The sequence below is a fragment of the Aphelocoma coerulescens genome, unplaced genomic scaffold, assembly GCF_041296385.1.
Source record: "Aphelocoma coerulescens isolate FSJ_1873_10779 unplaced genomic scaffold, UR_Acoe_1.0 HiC_scaffold_146, whole genome shotgun sequence".
NCBI classification, from domain to species: Eukaryota; Metazoa; Chordata; class Aves; order Passeriformes; family Corvidae; genus Aphelocoma; species Aphelocoma coerulescens.
The window spans coordinates 259,719-281,519 of NW_027183496.1; the positions used below are offsets into that span (position 1 = coordinate 259,719).

At 56.3% G+C, this 21,801-nt stretch overlaps 3 long non-coding RNA genes across 4 annotated transcripts; 2 read left to right on the forward strand and 1 right to left on the reverse strand.

Annotated features, from left to right (window-relative positions):
* Window positions 1–5,761: 5,761 nt before the first annotated feature.
* LOC138100827 (uncharacterized) lies at window positions 5,762–7,071 on the reverse strand. Its single transcript, XR_011146913.1, has 4 exons — window positions 6,994–7,071; window positions 6,383–6,418; window positions 6,220–6,258; window positions 5,762–5,830 (listed from the first exon to the last, which is right to left on the reverse strand). It is a non-coding gene; the product is annotated as an uncharacterized lncRNA (long non-coding RNA).
* Window positions 7,072–11,573: 4,502 nt separating this feature from the next.
* LOC138100826 (uncharacterized) lies at window positions 11,574–12,416 on the forward strand. Its single transcript, XR_011146912.1, has 4 exons — window positions 11,574–11,614; window positions 11,739–11,777; window positions 12,167–12,235; window positions 12,327–12,416. It is a non-coding gene; the product is annotated as an uncharacterized lncRNA (long non-coding RNA).
* A 3,817-nt stretch (window positions 12,417–16,233) lies between these two features.
* LOC138100825 (uncharacterized) lies at window positions 16,234–17,395 on the forward strand. Of its 2 annotated transcripts, none has more exons than XR_011146910.1 (3): window positions 16,234–16,301; window positions 17,146–17,214; window positions 17,306–17,395. It is a non-coding gene; the product is annotated as an uncharacterized lncRNA (long non-coding RNA). The 2 variants fall into 2 exon arrangements; XR_011146911.1 differs by lacking the exon at window positions 16,234–16,301 and adding an exon at window positions 16,716–16,756.
* The last annotated feature ends 4,406 nt before the right edge of the window (window positions 17,396–21,801 follow it).

Sequence of the window (21,801 nt, forward strand, 5' to 3'; positions counted from 1 at the left end):
TAAAAGATGTTTTGCTGAAACAGTGATCGATGAGTAACTGAGAAGGCAAAGGTTGGAGATGAGTAGGAAGGAGATTTTTAGGAGTAGGACAAAGGTATGTGACTACAAACAAAGACAAGTTTTTCACCAAGTAAATAAGTCTGAAGAAGAGCATAAGTAAATAGAAAACATGTATTTACCAAAAAGAGAGATATGGCAGGCAAACAAGAAATGTTGATGTAGCAAGAAGAAGAAAGGTCTGAGAATTTTCCACTGTAAGCTTAAAATGTAACTTACTTACTCTTGTGATTGGATAATAATGACTATAATATGGTGATGGTAGTAGTTATGATAGGCTATAGGCAAATGTAAAGGTATTGTGTATGGTGCTTATTGGTTGTTATGTGTTAAGATACTCTGCAAATAAAAGTATATAATGCTTTGTAACTTGAACAGAAAGTGGCTTCAGGTATGCCTACAGCTGGAGCTGGCAGCTTTAGGGCTGGCTCTGGATACTCACTCCCTGAAATGCTGTAACTTCGCCTATGCAATAAACAGCTTTCAAGAGAGCCACCTGAAGTCCAGACATCCTTCGTGAAACTTTCTCCTATAGGAGACAACCCCCACTCCCACACAATCGATCCTCCTGCAGTCCCCACAGCCAGATTCCCCATCTCCTGCTGCCCCTTGCCTCCCAGAGCTTTCCCTGGGGGACAGCCCGGAGCTGAGCCCATCCCAAACTCTCTTGGGTCCCAGCACAGTTGCCCCTATTCCCACTCAGGCACTTGGAGAAAACAGGGGTGGGCACTGACCCCTCTTCCAGGACCCCGGAATCAGGGAAAACAGGAATGTGGGAGGACTTTGAGTCAAGGGTAGGCAGGTGATTGGGATCTGCAGTCACTGGAGACACTGGGGAGCACTGGGCAATGTTGATCACCCCAAGACAAGGCTGAGGCTTGGGAAATGGCTCAGGTGTGCTCCTTCCCGCAGCCAGACCACTCCATTCCCTTTCCTCGCAGGCCCCAAAACAGTTCCACCTCCAGCCCCAGAGCAGAGTTCAGAGGGGAAGATGTCCTGCTCTGACCCACACCCCATCCCACCCACAGCCACCATGCCCACATAGAGCACCTGGCTCCAGCTCTGCACAGCTGCTCCACATGCAGGGTGCCAGGGACCCCATCCCCAGTAAGGCTCAAACTCCAGCACTGTGCCTGGATGCAATTTGCTGCAGTTCCCCAAAGGCCCTTGTCCACACAGAGTCTCTGCAGTTCCCTGGCCCTGGGCCCAGGCCAGTGCTGGACCTGAGCAGAATGTGCCCATCCAAAGGGAAGTGGAGAAAGAGGGGCTTGTCCCCAGGCAGTCACTCGGAGCTAATTGGGCAAACAGAGGTGTCCTGTGAGGAGGAGGGATGATGGTCCCTTGCCAGCATCTCTGATAAGCCCTGTTTGCCCAGGGCCCGAGGCACCAGGAAGGCATTCCGACTCCTTGCGCTTCCAAGAAGTTAGAATCCACGGAGAAGTGGTTCCTGAGAGCTGCTCATGGCTGTGATTCCTGTTGGACATTCCAGGGCATTAGTGAAGGGTTCTGCTTCTCTCTTTCCCAGGGACACTGTGGATCCATCCGAGATGTGTTGTGGGCCAGCTGGGAAAGCATTTCAGGCGCCTGCCTTGACTGTTTGCTCTGGAACTTGCCCAAGGAGTCACAGGGCCCACGGGGGAAGACTTACCTTGGGAGTGTTGCTGCTTTGTGCCCCATGGAGGAGAGAGCAGAGTGTCCCCATGGGGGATTCTTGACCGCATGGACAAGTGCTGTGACGTCATTGGTGTGCTGACGTTGGTTTGGACAAGAATTGAGGAAGTGTCTGCAGGGTCCTAATTAGGGAATGTTGGCCCAGGAGAGCTCCAGGCTGCCTTGGAGATCAGTGCCAATCAGGGGGATGGTATTGGACGGGCGCTGACCACCTGCCAACGGCCATGGGAGAATGAGCTGGACACACACAGAGGGCTCCCATTGCAGGCAGATTGGCCCCCAGCTGCAGGGACGCCATGGGAATGGCCCTGCCTCCGTTGGGGCTGTGTCTCAGCCCTGCAGAAACTGTCCCTGCTCTTGTGCCAGCATTTCAGGAAGGATGAGTTTCCCCTCTCCTAGCGACTGCGTCTTCTGTAAAAACAATTGACAAGAGGGTCCTCAGCACAGGAAAGACTCGGTCCTCATGGAGACCTTCCAGAGGAGGCCACCAAGATGCTCGGGGGACTGGAGCAGCTCTGTGACAGAGACAGGCTGGGACAGTTGGACATGTTCAGCCTGGAGCAGAAAAGGCCATGGGGACACCCCATTGTGACCTTTCAGACTTCAAAGCACCTCCTCAGAAACATGTGGAGAAGTGTTTTCATAGGGCCTGTGTCAAGGGGACAAGGGGAGATTGTTTTCAACTAAAAAAGGGTGGGTTCAGAGCAGAGCAGACATAAGAGAAAATTCTTGATGCTGAGAATGGTGAAATCCTGGCACAGATTTCCCAGAGAGCTGTGGATGCTCCATCCCTGGAAATATTCCAGACCACATTTGACAGGGCTTTGAGCATTCTGATGGAGTGAAAGATGTCTCTGCTCCCACCCAGAAGGAGGCCCTGCCCTGTGGTGTCAGGTACCTGAGTGCTCAGTGTCTCTTGTAGGATGCAATTCCCCCAGGGAGCAGAGGGAACACACAGCACCACTGTGAGCAGGAGCATCCTGCCATGGAGACGGGAATATTCTGGATGCAGAGGCTCAGGCTGCCCTGTTTGGCTTCTGTGTAGATGGAGACAAGTGTCAGAAGAGACTGAGAACCAGGAGCCCCCACCGTGTCTCTGAGTGCCCTTGATTCCCTGAGGCCCCCCAGTGTCACAGGTTCTCCTTTGGGCCATGAGGTCCCACGGTGTCACAGGATCCCTCTGGTACCATGAGCCCTTGTGCTGTCACAATGGTCCTTGGTTCCACGAAGCCCCACATTGTTACAGAGTCCCCTTTCGGCTGTGAGGTCCCACATTGTCTCAGGGCCGCCTTGGCTCCATGAGGCCCCACATTGTCACAGGTTCCCCCTTTCTGCCATCAGGTCTCATATTGTCCCAGGGTCCCTTTGGTTCCATGAGGCCCTGCAGTGTCAAAAGGATCCCTGGGAACCACGAGGCCCTCAGGGATCACAATGGATCCTTGGTTCCATGAGGGCCCACAGTGCCCCAGGGCCTGTGGATTCCACAAGATCCTGGAGTGGCACAGGGTTCCTTTGGTTCCATGTGTCGCCGCGGTGTCACAATGTCCCCACGGTTCCAGGAGGCCCCGCAGTGTCACAGACGAGCAGCACCAGGGGAGGTTTTGCAGCTGCGCTGGAAAAGCAGCAGCAGCAGCCAAGGAGCAACAGTGGAACAGTGGTGGAACACAAGTGCCATGAGGAGCAGCTGAGGGAGCTGGGGTTGTTTGTCGTGGAGGAGGCTCAGGGAGGACCTTGTCACTCTCTACAACTCCCTGACAGGAGGGGGCAGCCAGGTGGGGCTCGGTCTCTTCTCCCAGGGCCCAGGGAGAGGACAAGAGGCCACAGCCTTGAGCTGCAGCAGAGGAGGTTTAGGCTGGACATTAGAAAGAGCTGATTGACAGCAAGGGTGATTGGGCATTGGAATGGGCTGCCCAGGCAGGTGGTGGAGTCGCCGTCCCTGCAGGTATTTAAGGAAAGACTGGATGTGGCACTCGCTGGCATGGTCTGGTGACAAGGTGGTGTTGGCTCATAGGTTGGACTGGATGATCTCACAGGTCTTTTCCAACCTGGTTAAGTCCAGGATTCTGTGATTCAGTGCAGCAGCGGTGGAACATTGGTTAGAAACGAGTGGGAAAGGCCCTGCAGCTGTGGAGCAGAGCCTGAGATGCCCAAGCTGCAGGACACTGAGCGGGTCTGAGCGCTGTGTCCTGCAGGAGCCGGCCCCACACACCAGAACCATGCTCGTCAGGCTGACCCAGAGCAGGGGGCAGGGGCAGGAATTGCTGCTGGGTCCAGAAGGCGCGGATCCAGCACATTGGATGGTGACTCGGGGGTTGGATCCTGGTTGTTGGCGGCCACCTTTGGTGGTAGCAGGACACTTTCAGTTCATCTGAAGTCATGAACTCAGGAGAAAGTCAGCACAAAAGGAATCAAAGGGCCTTTGCTACTGCAGGGAAAGCCATCTTGGTAGAGGTTTAATGATTTTGGATGTAGGAAGCAAACGGAGTCAATTTTTGGCCTGTGGTTTTGTTCTAATCCAGGGACAGTTTCCAAAATGATGCAATTGGTGGTGAAAAACCAGGACCGAGCCTCAGCATCGGGATGTGTCACACTGAGTACAGAGCTGTTTGTGGTGCTTATGATCAAGAAAACAATTGGAATTCTTTTCCCTGTTTCACTCTTTCTCCCTCTCTCTTGGGCAATGAGCCTCCAACACTCCCTGCAGCTCTGCTTTCCATGATCTGCTCCTCTGGAGTTGGGCTTGGCCAGCTGAGCAGCGGGAAGAGGGAGGCTAATGGACCATTCTAGCTGCAGACTTCCTTTTTGTAGCCTCTGGATTTCCAGCATTTAGAAATGGTCATGTTTTAAACTGTCTGACCAAATCCCACAGGTCTCACTTCTGCCCTGGCAGAAAACCCTCCTGTGGGCCTCTTTGGGAACGGACCCTCGGAAACACCTCAGTGCAGATGAGTTTTGGTTGGTTTTGCTAAGAGATGACAAGAAGATCAGCACAAGGAGGAAGGATGAGGGAGAGGGAAGGACCAATTCCTTCCTTTTGTCTTCCCATTGGAAAGTCTCCTGCAGAGGTTGTGCTGCAGCCAGAAACTTCCCAGGCCAAGGGCTGAGGGAAACGATTCAGCTGAGGCAGTTGAGGCATCTTGTCCCCGCTTTGTAGCCCTGGATCTGCAAGGGGACTCAGCTGCTCCCCCCCCTGCACCCCACAACTCCCCTGAAATGGGGGAATCCTCCCGCCTCTGCCAGGTGCTCCTTATCCATCCCTAGCCTGGGTGCTCCTGGTGGTGGGAGCAGGAGGGAGGAGTTCAGAGCAAACCTGGGAAGTGCCAGCAGGGTCAGAGATGTGTGGAGGTGACAGTGAGACAGTGACGGGATGTGCAGATGGTCATGGGGACACCTTGGGGATCAACTTCTTGGAGATTTGGGGGAATTTCCTTTGGAAAGCACACACGGACACAGATACTCGGACACGGAGTGTAAATTTGCTGAAGGGGTTTATTGACCATTTGAGGAAAAAGGCCCAGGGCTCACAGGTGATCAGGCGATTCCTCCAGGGATGATCATCATCTCCTCATGCCACTGGAGTGGGACAGGACATGGTTTTCCCCACCTGGTCCAATCTACAAACACAGACATTAAAACGTGATCCCCCTGTGTCCAGTGGGATGGGAGAGGGTCCTCGTCCCCATGCCTGTCTGGAAGGAGAAGGGAATTGGAGCCCTGTATAGACCCAGGACAGGATTTTTTCCCCAGATCCACAGGACCCCAAGACCCCTTTAAGCCCCAAGATACCCCAAAATCTCCAGGTAATCCTGCTGCCCACATGTGGACTGTCGGCTTCCCCAGAGCTCCCCAGTGACAAGGAAAGACTTCGGTGCTGCTCTGTCCAACACCCTTGGGACACAGATCAGGGACAGCCCCCCCAGCCCCCCCCGTCCCTCTTCTGTCCCAAAGATCTGGCCACACACAGCAGGTTCTGGGATCCCTCCAGAAACCCCCAGGACCCTCTGGGGCCATGAGACCCCTGAGTGTTGCTCACCTATCCATGTAGAGCAGCAGCCAGGCGCTTCTGCCGCAGAAGAGCCTCCAGCTTTTCATCCAGATCAGGCTGGGGACAAAGGCAGCGTTAGAGACACACTGGGGGCTGCACTGGGAGGAAAGGGGAAAGCAAAGGGGTCCTTGGGGAAGGGGCCTGGGGGCAGCAATGGGGTGAGGGAGCTGCTGTGCTCCTGCCCAGAGGCAGTGGGGTCCTGGCCAAGAGGCACAGCTGGGGCAGGGGCTGCGGCCTGGGCCTTGCAGAGGGTACTGGGGTCCCAGGATGGGAATGCAACAGGGGCCCTGGGCAAGGGGTTCCCTGGGGAGGATGTGTGGGGCAGGGGAGGTGTCTGGGGTGTCAGCAGGGCTGCACTGGGCTGTGCTGGGGCAGCATGGGATGGCCTGGGGTGTGGTGGCTGTGCGAGGGGAGGGTCTGAGAGCAGCAGAACTCCTGGTACCCACCAGAGCTGTGTTCAGGATGTCGACATTGTCTACATTGACCTGCAGAGAGACCAGGAGACCTCGCTGGTCACTGGGGTGTCCCCGGTTCCAGCAAGGGATGGGGGGAACCAAACTGCCCCCCAATTACCAGAGAGGATGCCCTCCAGTCCCAGCCCCCACTCACCTCCTTGAGCTCACATTGAGTTCCTTCCAGGAGTGGCTGGGAAAGGACAACAAAGGCTTGGTCTGGATTGGACCTTGTGGGGCTGAGGGGGAACACGGGTGCAGGGAGCAGGGTGGAGGCAAAGGGATAGGAATGCAGGGCCTCCAAGGAGATCTGTTTGGAGCTGGGGGAGACCCAAAGACACTGACCTGGGCTGAATTGAGGAGCCAAGGGACACGGTTGGGGCCGTGGAAGGGGCGCGGTGTAAGGTACAGGGCAGGAGAAAGGAATTGCGGTGTAGGGACATGGGAAGGGAGGGGCTTGGTGGGGAAAGAAGAATGGGGACGAGTGCGGACAAAAGCGACAGGACTGAGAGAGGGTTTGGGAGCTGGGGGTGAGTCCAGGAATGGCATCAGGAGACAACACTGCAGTGGCCAGGAAGAAAGGCAAAGGACTGGGCGGGGGGGGCATGGAAGGAAAGGGCTTGGGAATGGTCAGTGGGAGGGCGTTTGGGGAGGCTGGCTAGGACACAGAGGAGAGAGCAGGGAGGAAATTCCTGAAGGGACACCAAAAGGGTGGGATGGGAGGCCAGAAAGGGCGGGGTGTGGGGACATGTTTGGCTGGTGCCTCACCTTGGCCTGTGCTGGCAGGCACAGCAGGATGGAGAAGAGCAGGGCCACACTGAGCACAGCCACCTTCATCCTCCTCTTGCACTGGGCAGCGCTGGCTGAGGCTGCAGCGGGCCAGGAGCAGCTTTATCCCTGCCGGGACTCCTCCCTGCACCCTCCCCGACAGCCCCCAGGCCAAAGCCCGACTTGGCTCAGCCCCCAGCCCTGGCCACAAGCCCGGCCCTGGCACAGAGTCCATCCCACCTGTGGCACACATCCAGCCCCCTTGCCCGGCATCCCTCCAGCTTCCTGCACGGGGCAGCTGCCCCTGGAATGGCCCAGGCACCTGCAGGGGCCAAGGCCCCGGGGGGGATAGGGAGCCAAAGGCAGCTGGAGACCCTGCGGGTATAACCTCCACTCCAACATAATCCATCCTCCAGCAGTCCCCACAGCCAGATCCCCCATCTCCTGCTGCCCCTTCCCTCCCAGAGCTTTCCCTGGGGGACATCCCAGAGCTGAGCCCAGCCCCAGACCCAATATGTGGGAGAAGAACAGGGTCATGGGCAATGTGATCAACCCCATAAATGGGATCTCCACTCACTGGAGACACTGGGGAGCACTGGGGAGCACTGGGGGTGGTGATCAGCTGCATACAGTGCTGAGGCTTGGGGAATGACTCAGGGGTGGCATTTTCCTGCATTGAAGGCCTCAATCTGGTCCACCTCCAGCCCCAGAGCAGGGTCCAGAGGGGAAGATGCCCTACCCAGACCCTCCCACTGTCACACCTGGGAACACCAGAGCACCTGGGGCCCGCTCTGCACAGCTGCCCCACATGTGTGCTCCCAGGACCCCATCCCCAACAAGGCTCAGACGCCAGCATTGTCCCTGCCTGGGACATGCCCACAGCTCCGCAAGGCCCTTGTCCCTGCAGAGGGTCTCTGCAATGCCCTGGCCCTGGGCCCAGGCCAGCCCTGAACCTGAGTCGGATGTGCCCATCCAAAGGGAAGTGGAGAAAGAGGGGCTTGTCCCCAGGCAGTCACTCGGAGCTAATTGGGCAAACAGAGGTGTCCTGTGAGGAGGAGGGATGATGGTCCCTTGCCAGCATCTCTGATAAGCCCTGTTTGCCCAGGGCCCGAGGCACCAGGAAGACATTCAGATGTTTTGGGTTGAGTGGAAGTCTGTGCATAGAGGAGCTGAAGGAAGCCTGGGCTCCCTGCAGGCCTGGCAGCAGGGAGAGCCTGTAGAGGGGGGCAAAGCTGGGGACACAGGAAGGCAGAACCATGGGAATATCTTTGTTCCACCATTCCTTCTCCCTGCTCTCCTGGGTCAGAGATTCCTCAGGGCTGAACTTACCCTTCAAAAAGGGCAACTCCACCACTCCCCTTCCTGTCCTGCTTTTCTGAAACCCCTAGAGGCATTTCCAAGAGCGGTGCAACCATGGAGCCATCTGTCCATCTCTCTGGGACATCCTGGTCTCACACCGCACAACATCTCTCAGTCTCTGGGTTTTCTTCCCATTCCTCATGATTTGGGATCCAGGCCCTTCAGCGAGGCATTGGAGAGTGTCTGTATCCCAGGAGGGATGCAAGAGGACACCCCCTTCACCTGTCTTGTGGCCATTTCCTTGGCTGCCTTCCTTTCCTGAATTATCCCCATGGGAGCCTTGTCTTGCTGTCTGGGTGCTCTCTGGAACTCTGCCCTTCCCCTGTCATTTCCAGTTTCAAGCCCTCCTTCCCAGGCTGGCCAAAACACAGGTGTCCCATTTCTTGAAAGGGATCCGGTCTCTCCCAATGAGCCCCCGAGCTTCCAACAGGCTCCCACGGTTCCTTTGCAAACTCCTTCTCTGTCTGAGATGTGCCACATTCCTTCCAGCTGTGCTTCCCAGACCCATCCACTTCCAAAACCATCAAGCAGCCCCTGGGACAAGAAAATCCTGCTCTGGTTTAGTGATGTGCCTAGAAAGGTGTGAGGAGAAATCTTTTGAGGACACCCAAGCTGCAGATCAAAGGCTGTGGGTAAAAAATCTGGTTTGGGTTCTGAAGCCCATGGGAGCCTTGCCTGAGGCTCAAAGATTCTCAGTGTCTCTGGCTTTGTTCCCAGGTGGATCCAGATGCCTGTCGCAGCTTCCAGTGTTGCCTTTCCCTGGTCTTAAAATTAAGAATCAAACACGGTTTAAGGGAAAAAGGGTTTTTACCTTGGTATTTATTTAAGGATCTTAAGGTGCACAACTTCATCCAGGTGGAATGCGCCAAAATGCACACAGAAATGCACCCAAAATGACCACACACGATAGATCGTGTATACAATTTATAGACCTTGCAAATTAGCATATCTATCAAAGATTCCCCAATGAGAAGCTTAAATTAATAGTGTCATATCCCCCCATCCTTAGGAATTCCCCCCTGGATGGGCCTATCTTAGTTTGCAGGATGTGTTCTAGAGAGGACCTTGGTTCCTCAGGATAGCATAGGATTTTCTGGCCCTAAGTGTGAGGCTTCCAAGATGTTTGGCCTCCTGACTTAACGGAATATTAGGACTATGCTAAATTATCAGGCTTAAGGAATTACAAGTATACATGCTAAAAGCACTGAGAATACATAAAAGCTATATAAAAGGGTATATAAAAGGTATAGATAAAAAAGGCAAAAAATCCATCATGGCATCACCAAGAAGGAAAAACCCACAGGGAAGTGATTCCCAAGAGCTGTCCCTGGCTGTGATTCCTGTTTGACATTCCAGGCATTAGTGAAGGGTTCTGCTTCTCTCTTTCCCAGGGACACTGTGGATCCATCCGAGATGTGTTGTGGGCCAGCTGGGAAAGAATTCAGGCGCCTGCCTTGACTGTTTGCTCTGGAAATTGCTGAAGTAGCTGCACATCCCTAGGAAGGCCAAGACTGCTGAATGCCTTCCTGGTGCCTCGGGCCCTGGGCAAACAGGGCTTATCAGAGATGCTGGCAAGGGACCATCATCCCTCCTCCTCACAGGACACCTCTGTTTGCCCAATTAGCTCCGAGTGACTGCCTGGGGACAAGCCCCTCTTTCTCCACTTCCCTTTGGATGGGCACATCCGACTCAGGTCCAGCGCTGGCCTGGGCCCAGGGCCAGGGAACTGCAGAGACCCTCTGCAGGGACAAGGGCCTTGTGGAGCTGTGAGCTTGTCCCAGGCAGGGACAATGCTGGCGTCTGAGCCTTGTTGGGGATGGGGTCCTGGGAGCACACATGTGGAGCAGCTGTGCAGAGCGGGCCCCAGGTGCTCTGGTGTGCCCAGGTGTGACAGTGGGAGGGTCTGGGTAAGGCATCTTCCCCTCTGGACTCTGCTCTGGGGCTGGAGGTGGACCGGTTTGAGGCCTGCAATGCAAGAAAATGGGGTGGTGTGAATTTAGGGACTGCCACACCTGAGTCATTCCCCAAGCCTCAGCACTGTATGCAGCTGATCACCACCCCCAGTGTCTCCAGTGAGTGGAGATCCCATTTATGGGGTTGATCACATTGCCCATGACCCTGTTCTTCTCCCACATATTGGGTCTGGGGCTGGGCTCAGCTCTGGGATGTCCCCCAGGGAAAGCTCTGGGAGGGAAGGGGCAGCGGGAGATGGGGGATCTGGCTGTGGGGGCTGCAGGAGGATGGATTATGTGGGAGTGGGGGTTGTCCCCACTGGGGATCCCCAGCTGCCTTTGGCTCCCTGCCCCCCCCAGGGCCTTGCCCCCTGCAGATGCCTGGGCCCTTCCAGAGGCAGCTGCCGCGTGCAGGAAGCTGGAGGGATGCCGGGCAAGGGGGCTGGATGCGTGCCACAGGTGGGATGGACTCTGTGCCAGGGCCGGGCTTGTGGCCAGGGCTGGGGGCTGAGCCAAGTCGGGCTTTGGCCTGGGGGCTGTCGGGGAGGGTGCAGGGAGGAGTCCCGGCAGGGATAAAGGTGCTCCTGGCCCACTGCAGCCTCAACCAGCGCTGCCCAGTGTGAGAGGAAGATGAAGGTGGCTGTGCTCAGTGTGGCCCTGCTCTTCTCCATCCTGCTGTGCCTGCCAGCACAGGCCAAGGTGAGGCACCAGCCAAACATGTCCCCACACCCTGCCCTTTCTGGCCTCCCATCCCACCCTTTTGGTGTCCCTTCAGGAATTTCCTCCCTGCTCTCTCCTCTGTGTCCTAGCCAGCCTCCCCAAACGCCCTCCCACTGACCATTCCCAAGCCCTTTCCTTCCATGCCCCCCCCGCCCAGTCCTTTGCCTTTCTTCCTGGCCACTGCAGTGTTGTCTCCTGATGCCATTCCTGGACTCACTCCCAGCTCCCAAACCCTCTCTCAGTCCTGTCGCTTTTGTCCCCACTCGTCCCCATTCTTCTTTCCCCACCAAGCCCCTCCCTTCCCATGTCCCTACACCGCAATTCCTTTCTCCTGCCCTGTACCTTACACCGCGCCCCTTCCACGGCCCCAACCGTGTCCCTTGGCTCCTCAATTTAGCCCAGGTCAGTGTCTTTGGGTCTCCCCCAGCTCCAAACAGATCTCCTTGGAGGCCCTGCATTCCCATCCCTTTGCCTCCACCCTGCTCCCTGCACCCGTGTTCCCCCTCAGCCCCACAAGGTCCAATCCAGACCAAGCCTTTGTTGTCCTTTCCTAGGCACTCCTGGAAAGAACTCAAGATGATCTCCAGGAGGTGAGTGGGGGCTGGGACTGGAGGGCATCCTCTCTGGTAATTGGGGGGCAGTTTGGTTCCCCCCATCCCTTGCTGGAACCGGGGACACCCCAGTGACCAGCGAGGTCTCCTGGTCTCTCTGCAGGTCAATGTAGACAATGTCGACATCCTGAACACAGCTCTGGTGGGTACCAGGAGTTCTGCTGCTCTCAGACCCTCCCCTCGCACAGCCACCACACCCCAGGCCATCCCATGCTGCCCCAGCACAGCCCAGTGCAGCCCTGCTGACACCCCAGACACCTCCCCTGCCCCACGCATCCTCCCCAGGGAACCCCTTGCCCAGGGCCCCTGTTGCATTCCCATCCTGGGACCCCAGCACCCTCTGCAAGGCCCAGGCCGCAGCCCCTGCCCCAGCTGTGCCTCTTGGCCAGGACCCCACTGCCTCTGGGCAGGAGCACAGCAGCTCCTGCACCCCATTGCTGCCCCCAGGCCCCTTCCCCAAGGACCCCTTTGCTTTCCCCTTTCCTCCCAGTGCAGCCCCCAGTGTGTCTCTAACGCTGCCTTTGTCCCCAGCCTGCTCTGGATGAAAAGCTGGAGGCTCTTCTGCGGCAGAAGCGCCTGGCTGCCTCTCTGGATGCCTAGGTGAGCAGTGCCTGCAGGGAGAGGGCTGGGGCCAAGGCCCCTCTCATGTCCCACTGGGCACCAGAGGTCACCTTCTGCTTTTGTCTTTTAGGATTGCAAGTTGTGGGGACAACGGTGTCCTTTTCCCCACCAGTGGAATGCGGAGATGATCATCCCTGGAGGAATCCCGTGAACCCTTTGAGCCCAGGGCCATTTCCCCTGACTAATCAATACACCCTTTTGGCAAAGCTACGCTCTGTGTCCGTCTGTCTGTGTCCGTGTGTGCTTTCCAAAGGAAATTCCCTCAAATCACCAAGAAGTCGATCCCTGAGGTGTTGTCCTGTCCCCATGGCCATCTGCACATCCCGTCACTGTCTCACGTTCACCTCCACACATCTCTGACCCTGCTGGCACCTCCCAGGTTTGCTCTGAACTCCTCCCTCCTGCTCCCCACCACCAGGAATGACCATGAGAGCTCAAAGCAGGAGCACCCAGGCTAGGGATGGATAAGGAGCACCTGGCAGAGGCGGGAGGATTCCCCCATTTCAGGGGAGTTGTGGGCTGCAGGGCGGGCAGCTGAGTCCCCTCCCAGATCCAGGGCTACAAACCAGGGACAAGATGCCTCAACTGCCTCAGCTGAATCGTTTCCCTCAGCCCTTGGCCTGGGAAGTCTCTGGCTGTAGCACAACCTCTGCAGGAGACTTTCCAATGGGAAGACAAAAGGAAGGAATTGGTCCTTCCCTCTCCCTCATCCTTCCTCCTTGTGCTGATCTTCTTGTCATCTCTTAGCAAAACCAACCAAAACTCATCTGCACTGAGGTGTTTCCGAGGGTCCGTTCCCAAAGAGGCCCACAGGAGGGTTTTCTGCCAGGGCAGAAGTGAGACCTGTGGGATTTGGTCAGACAGTTTAAAACATGACCATTTCTAAATGCTGGAAATCCAGAGGCTACAAAAAGGAAGTCTGCAGCTGGAATGGTCCATTATCCTCCCTCTTCCCGCTGCTCAGCTGGCCAAGCCCAACTCCAGAGGAGCAGATCATGGAAAGCAGAGCTGCAGGGAGTGTTGGAGACTCATTGCCCGAGAGAGAGGGAGAAAGAGTGAAATAGGGAAAAGAATTCCAATTGTTTTCTTGATCATAATCACCACAAACAGCTCTGTACTCAGTGTGACACATCCCGATGCTGAGGCTCGGTCCTGGTTTTTCACCACCAATTGCATCATTTTGGAAACTGTCCCTGGATTAGAACAAAACCACAGGCCAAAAATTGACTCCGTTTGCTTCCTACATCCAAAATCATTAAACCTCAACCAAGATGGCTTTCCCTGCAGTAGCAAAGGCCCTTTGATTCCTTTTGTGCTGACTTTCTCCTGAGTTCACGACTTCAGATGAACTGAAAGTGTCCCACTACCACCAAAGGTGGCCACAACAACCAGGATCCAACCCCCGAGTCACCATCAAACACGCTGGATCCGCGCCTTCCGCAACCCAGCAGCAATTCCTGCCCCTGCCCCCTGCTCTGGGTCAGCCTGACGAGCATGGTTCTGGTGTGTGGGGCCGGCTCCTGCAGGACACAGCGCTCAGACCCACTAAGTGTCCTGCAGCTTGGGCATCTCAGGCTCTGCTCCACAGCTGCAGGGCCTTTCCCACTCTTTTCTAACCAATGTTCCACCGCTGCTGCACTGAATCACAGAATCCCAGAATTAACCAGGTTGGAAAAGACCTATGAGATCATCCAGTGCAACCTATGAGCCAACACCACCTTGTCACCAGACCATGCCAGCGAGTGCCACATCCAGTCTTTCCTTAAATACCTGCAGGGACGGTGACTCCACCACCTGCCTGGGCAGCCCATTCCAATGCCCAATCACCCTTGCTGTCAATCAACTCTTTCTAATGTCCAGCCTAAACCTCCTCTGCTGCAGCTCAAGGCTGTGGCCTCTTGTCCTGTCTCTGGGCCCTGGGAGAAGAGACCGAGCCCCACCTGGCTGCCCCCTCCTGTCAGGGAGTTGTAGAGAGTGAGAAGGTCCCCCCTGAGCCTCCTCTTCTCCACGATAAACAACCCCAGCTCCCTCAGCTGCTCCTCATGGCACTTGTGTTCCACCACTGTTCCACTGTTGCTCCATGCCTGCTGCTGCTGCTGTTCCAGTGCAGCTGCAAAACCTCCCCTGGTGCTGCTCGTCTGTGACACTGCGGGGCCTCCTGGAACCGTGGGGACATTGTGACACCGCGGCGACACATGGAACCAAAGGAACCCTGTGCCACTCCAGGATCTTGTGGAATCCACAGGCCCTGGGGCACTGTGGGCCCTCATGGAACCAAGGATCCATTGTGATCCCTGAGGGCCTCGTGGTTCCCAGGGATCCTTGTGACACTGTGGGGCCTCATGGAACCAAAGATCCATTGTGACACTGCAGGGCCTCATGCAACCAAAGAGACCCTGGGACAATATGAGACCTGATGGCAGAAAGGGGGAACCTGTGACAATATGGGGCCTCATGGAGCCAAGGCGGCCCTGAGACAATGTGGGATCTCACAGCAGAAAGGGGACTCTGTAACAATGTGGGGCTTCGTGGAACCAAGGACCATTGTGCCAGCACAAGGGCTCATGGTACCAGAGGGATCCTGTGACACCGTGGGACCTCATGGTCCCACTGTGGGGCCTCAGGGAATCAAGGGCACTCAGAGACACGGTGGGGGCTCCTGGTTCTCAGTCTCTTCTGAGAATCTGTGGCTCCTTTGGCTCCTTCCACAGTAAAGAGTCAAGGCAGGTGCCTGAAATGCTTTCCTAGCTGGCCCACAGCACATCTAGGATGGATCCACAGTGTCCCTGGGAAAGAGAGAAGCAGAACCCTTCACTAATGCCCTGGAATGTCCAACAGGAATCACAGCCATGAACAGCTCTCAGGAACCACTTCTCCGTGGATTTTAAGTTCTTGGAAGCGCAAGGAGTCGGAATGCCTTCCTGGTGCCTCGGGCCCTGGGCAAACAGGGTTTATCAGAGATGCTGGCAAGCTGACACATCCCTCCTCCTCACAGGACACCTCTGTTTGCCCAATTAGCTCCGAGTGACTGCCTGGGGACAAGCCCCTCTTTCTCCACTTCCCTTTGGATGGGCACTTTCTGCTCAGGTCCAGCGCTGGCCTGGGCCCAGGGCCAGGGAACTGCAGAGACCCTCTGCAGGGACAAGGGCCTTGCGGAGCTGTGGGCATGTCCCAGGCAGGGACAATGCTGGCATCTGAGCCTTGTTGGGGATGGGGTCCTGGGAGCACACATGTGGGGCAGCTGTGCAGAGTGGGCCCCAGGTGCTCTGGTGTGCCCAGGTGTGACAGTGGGAGGGTCTGGGTAAGGCATCTTCCCCTCGGGACCCTGCTCTGGGGCTGGAGACGGGACTGGTTTGAGGCCTGCAATGCAAGAAAATGGGGGGGTGTGAATTTAGGGACTGCCACACCTGAGTCATTCCCCAAGCCTCAGCACTGTATGCAGCTGATCACCACCCCCAGTGTCTCCAGTGAGTGGAGATCCCAGTTATGGGGTTGATCACATTGCCCATGACCCTGTTCTTCTCCCACATATTGGGTCTGGGGCTGGGCTCAGCTCTGGGATGTCCCCCAGGGAAAGCTCTGGGAGGGAAGGGGCAGCGGGAGATGGGGGATCTGGCTGTGGGGGCTGCAGGAGGATGGATTATGTGGGAGTGGGGGTTGGCCCCACTGGGGATCCCCAGCTGCCTTTGGCTCCCTGCCCCCCCAGGGCCTTGCCCCCTGCAGGTGCCTGGGCCCTTCCAGAGGCAGCTGCCCCGTGCAGGAAGCTGGAGGGATGCCGGGCAAGGGGGCTGGATGCGTGCCACAGGTGGGATGGACTCTGTGCCAGGGCCGGGCTTGTGGCCAGGGCTGGGGGCTGAGCCAAGTCGGGCTTTGGCCTGGGGGCTGTCGGGGAGGGTGCAGGGAGGAGTCCCGGCAGGGATAAAGGTGCTCCTGGCCCGCTGCAGCCTCAGCCAGCGCTGCCCAGTGTGAGAGGAAGATGAAGGTGGCTGTGCTCAGTGTGGCCCTGCTCTTCTCCATCCTGCTGTGCCTGCCAGCACAGGCCAAGGTGAGGCACCAGCCAAACATGTCCCCACACCCTGCCCTTTCTGGCCTCCCATCCCACCCTTTTGGTGTCCCTTCAGGAATTTCCTCCCTGCTCTCTCCTCTGTGTCCTAGCCAGCCTCCCCAAACGCCCTCCCACTGACCATTCCCAAGCCCTTTCCTTCCATGCCCCCCCCGCCCAGTCCTTTGCCTTTCTTCCTGGCCTCTGCAACGCTGTCTCCTGATGCCACTCCTGGACTCACCCCCAGCTCCCAAACCCTCTCTCAGTCCTGTCGCTTTTGTCCTCACTCGTCCCCATTCTTCTTTCCCCACCAAGCCCCTCCCTTGCACTTCCATGTCCCTACACTGCAATTCCTTTCTCCTGCCCTGTACCTTACACCGCGCCCCTTCCATGGCCCTGGTCTCCTGGTCTCTCTGCAGGTCAATGTAGACAATGTCGACATCCTGAACACAGCTCTGGTGGGTACCAGGAGTTCTGCTGCTCTCAGACCCTCCCCTCGCACAGCCACCACACCCCAGGCCATCCCATGCTGCCCCAGCACAGCCCAGTGCAGCCCTGCTGACACCCCAGACACCTCCCCTGTCCCACACATCCTCCCCAGGGAACCCCTTGCCCAGGGCCCCTGTTGCATTCCCATCCTGGGACCCCAGTACCCTCTGCAAGGCCCAGGCCGCAGCCCCTGCCCCAGCTGTGCCTCTTGGCCAGGACCCCACTGCCTCTGGGCAGGAGCACAGCAGCTCCTGCACCCCATTGCTGCCCCCAGGCCCCTTCCCCAAGGACCCCTTTGCTTTCCCCTTTCCTCCCAGTGCAGCCCCCAGTGTGTCTCTAACGCTGCCTTTGTCCCCAGCCTGCTCTGGATGAAAAGCTGGAGGCTCTTCTGCGGCAGAAGCGCCTGGCTGCCTCTCTGGATGCCTAGGTGAGCAGTGCCTGCAGGGAGAGGGCTGGGGCCAAGGCCCCTCTCATGTCCCACTGGGCACCAGAGGTCACCTTCTGCTTTTGTCTTTTAGGATTGCAAGTTGTGGGGACAACGGTGTCCTTTTCCCCACCAGTGGAATGCGGAGATGATCATCCCTGGAGGAATCCCGTGAACCCTTTGAGCCCAGGGCCATTTCCCCTGACTAATCAATACACCCTTTTGGCAAAGCTACGCTCTGTGTCCGTCTGTCTGTGTCCGTGTGTGCTTTCCAAAGGAAATTCTCTCAAATCACCAAGAAGTCGATCCCTGAGGTGTTGTCCTGTCCCCGTGGCCATCTGCACATCCCGTCACTGTCTCACGTTCACCTCCACACATCTCTGACCCTGCTGGCACCTCCCAGGTTTGCTCTGAACTCCTCCCTCCTGCTCCTCACCACCAGGAATGACCATGAGAGCTCAAAGCAGGAGCACCCAGGCTAGGGATGGATAAGGAGCACCTGGCAGAGGCGGGAGGATTCCCCCATTTCAGGGGAGTTGTGGGCTGCAGGGCGGGCAGCTGAGTCCCCTCCCAGATCCAGTGCTACAAACTGGGAACAAGATGCCTCAACTGCCTCAGCTGAATCGTTTCCCTCAGCCCTTGGCCTGGGAAGTCTCTGGCTGCAGCACAACCTCTGCAGGAGACTTTCCAATGGGAAGACAAAAGGAAGGAATTGGTCCTTCCCTCTCCCTCATCCTTCCCCCTTGTGCTGATCTTCTTGTCATCTCTTAGCAAAACCAACCAAAACTCATCTGCACTGAGGTGTTTCCGAGGGTCCGTTCCCAAAGAGGCCCACAGGAGGGTTTTCTGCCAGGGCAGAAGTGAGACCTGTGGGATTTGGTCAGACAGTTTAAAACATGACCATTTCTAAATGCTGGAAATCCAGAGGCTACAAAAAGGAAGTCTGCAGCTAGAATGGTCCATTAGCCTCCCTCTTCCCGCTGCTCAGCTGGCCAAGCCCAACTCCAGAGGAGCAGATCATGGAAAGCAGAGCTGCAGGGAGTGTTGGAGACTCATTGCCAGAGAGAGAGGGAGAAAGAGTGAAATAGGGAAAAGAATTCCAATTGTTTTCTTGATCATAAGCACCACAAACAGCTCTGTACTCAGTGTGACACATCCCGATGCTGAGGCTCGGTCCTGGTTTTTCACCACTGTCCTGGGATGAGGTGTATTCTATTACCCTCCTCATGAGCTGTTGAAATCAGGTGGGGCATTGTTTCCTTGCCTCCTCCCCCCAGACTATCTTTCTGTTAATGGCCCATCATTGTCCTGCCGCATGACTCAGAGATAACTCCCTCCGGACTATCTTCTGTTAATGAGCCGAATCAACACTTGGCCTCATGACTCATTACTCAATTGTGAGATGCTCCACCCAGAGGGAGGAACCAAGCCTCCTATCGTGGATATAATCTGGGACTCTGAGCACCAAAGACACCGGCTGCACTGGATTTCCAGAGGACAGGTGCTACACAGCCACCTCTGGACTTTCTGAGGAAGAGCAGACCCCTTCTACCACAGGATCACCACTTCAGAGGACTGCTACCACCACCCTGCCTAGTAGGGACTCAGGTTGTATCTTGACTCTGTCTGTGTTTTCTTTAACTTTCTTTTCCTTTTCTTTAATTTCCATTAAATTGTTATTCTGACTTGGTGACTCTCACTGGTTTGTTTTCAAACTAGTACAACCACAAATTGCATCATTTTGGAAACTGTCCCTGGATTAGAACAAAACCACAGGCCAAAAATTGACTCCGTTTGCTTCCTACATCAGAAATCATTAAAACTCTACCAAGATGGGTTTCCCTGCAGTAGCAAAGGCCGTTTGATTCCTTTTGTGCTGACTTTCTCCTGAGTTCACGACTTCAGATGAACTGAAAGTGTCCTGTGACCACCAAAGGTGGCCGCAACAACCAGGATCCAACCCCCGAGTCACCATCAAACACGCTGGATCCGCACTTCCCACAGCCCAGCAACAATTCCTGTGTGATCATCCAGTCCAACCTATGAGCCAACACCACCTTGTCACCAGACCATGCCAGCGAGTGCCACATCCAGTCTTTCCTTAAATACCTGCAGGGACGGCGACTCCACCACCTGCCTGGGCAGCCCATTCCAATGCCCAATCACCCTTGCTGTCAATCAGCTCTTTCTAATGTCCAGCCTAAACCTCCTCTGCTGCAGCTCAAGGCTGTGGCCTCTTGTCCTGTCTCTGGGCCCTGGGAGAAGAGACCGAGCCCCACCTGGCTGCCCCCTCCTGTCAGGGAGTTGTAGAGAGTGAGAAGGTCCCCCCTGAGCCTCCTCTTCTCCATGATAAACAACCCCAGCTCCCTCAGCTGCTCCTCATGGCACTTGTGTTCCACCACTGTTCCACTGTTGCTCCATGGCTGCTGCTGCTGCTGCTGTTCCAGCGCAGCTGCAAAACCTTCCCTCGGGCTGCTCCCACTCCAGTTCTGCTCATCTCTGACACTGCGGGGCCTCCTGGAATCGTGGGGACATTGTGACACCGCGGCGACACATGGAACCAAAGGAACCCTGTGCCACTCCAGGATCTTGTGGAATCCACAGGCCCTGGGGCACTGTGGGCCCTCATGGAACCAAGGATCCATTGTGATCCCTGAGGACCTCGTGGTTCCCAGGGATCCTTGTGACACTGTGGGGCCTCATGGAACCAAAGATCCATTGTGACACTGCAGGGCCTCATGGAACCAAAGGGACCCTGGGACAATATGAGACCTGATGGCAGAAAGGGGGAACCTGTGACAATGTGGGGCCTCGTGGAGCCAAGGCGGCCCTGAGACAATGTGGGATCTCACAGCAGAAAAGGGGACTCTGTAACAATGTGGGGCTTCGTGGAACCAAGGACCATTGTGCCAGCACAAGGGCTCAATGGTACCAGAGGGATCCTGTGACACCGTGGGACCTCGTGGCCCAAAGGAGAACCTGTGACACTGGGGGGCCTCAGGGAATCAAGGGCACTCAGAGACACGGTGGGGGCTCCTGGTTCTCAGTCTCTTCTGACACTTGTCTCCATCTACACAGAAGCCAAACAGGGCAGCCTGAGCCTCTGCATCCAGAATATTCCCGTCTCCATGGCAGGATGCTCCTGCTCACAGTGGTGCTGTGTGTTCCCTCTGCTCCCTGGGGGAATTGCATCCTACAAGAGACACTGAGCACTCAGGTACCTGACACCACAGGGCAGGGCCTCCTTCTGGGTGGGAGCAGAGACATCTTTCACTCCATCAGAATGCTCAGAGTCCCGTCAAATGTGGTCTGGAATATTTCCAGGGATGGAGCATCCACAGCTCTCTGGGAAATCTGTGCCAGGATTTCACCATTCTCAGCATCAAGAATTTTCTCTTATCTCTGCTCTGCTCTGAACCCACCCTTTTTTAGTTGAAAACAATCTCCCCTTGTCCCCTTGACACAGGCCCTATGGAAACATTTCTCCACATGTTTCTGAGGAGGTGCTTTGAAGTCTGAAAGGTCACAATGGGGTGTCCCCACGGCCTTTTCTGCTCCAGGCTGAACATGTCCAACTGTCCCAGCCTGTCTCTGTCACAGAGCTGCTCCAGTCCCCCGAGCATCTTGGTGGCCTCCTCTGGAAGGTCTCCATGAGGACCGAGTCTTTCCTGTGCTGAGGACCCTCTTGTCAATTGTTTTTACAGAAGACGCAGTCGCTAGGAGAGGGGAAACTCATCCTTCCTGAAATGCTGGCACAAGAGCAGGGACAGTTTCTGCAGGGCTGAGACACAGCCCCGACGGAGGCAGGGCCATTCCCATGGCGTCCCTGCAGCTGGGGGCCAATCTGCCTGCAATGGGAGCCCTCTCCCATGGCCGTTGGCAGGTGGTCAGCGGCCGTCCAATACCATCCCCCTGATTGGCACTGATCTCCAAGGCAGCCTGGAGCTCTCCTGGGCCAACATTCCCTAATTAGGACCCTGCAGACACTTCCTCAATTCTTGTCCAAACCAACGTCAGCACACCAATGACGTCACAGCACTTGTCCATGAGCTCAAGAATCCCCCATGGGGACACTCTGCTCTCTCCTCCATGGGGCACAAAGCAGCAACACTCCCAAGGTAAGTCTTCCCCCGTGGGCCCTGTGACTCCTTGGGCAAGTTCCAGAGCAAACAGTCAAGGCAGGCACCTGAAATGCTTTCCCAGCTGGCCCACAACACATCTCGGATGGATCCACAGTGTCCCTGGGAAAGAGAGAAGCAGAACCCTTCACTAATGCCCTGGAATGTCCAACAGGAATCACAGCCATGAACAGCTCTCAGAAACCACTTCTCCGTGGATTCTAACTTCTTGGAAGCGCAAGGAGTCGGAATGTCTTCCTGGTGCCTCGGGCCCTGGGCAAACAGGGCTTATCAGAGATGCTGGCAAGCTGACACATCCCTCCTCCTCACAGGACACCTCTGTTTGCCCAATTAGCTCCGAGTGACTGCCTGGGGACAAGCCCCTCTTTCTCCACTTCCCTTTGGATGGGCACATCCGACTCAGGTCCAGGGCTGGCCTGGGCCCAGGGCCAGGGAACTGCAGAGACTCTGT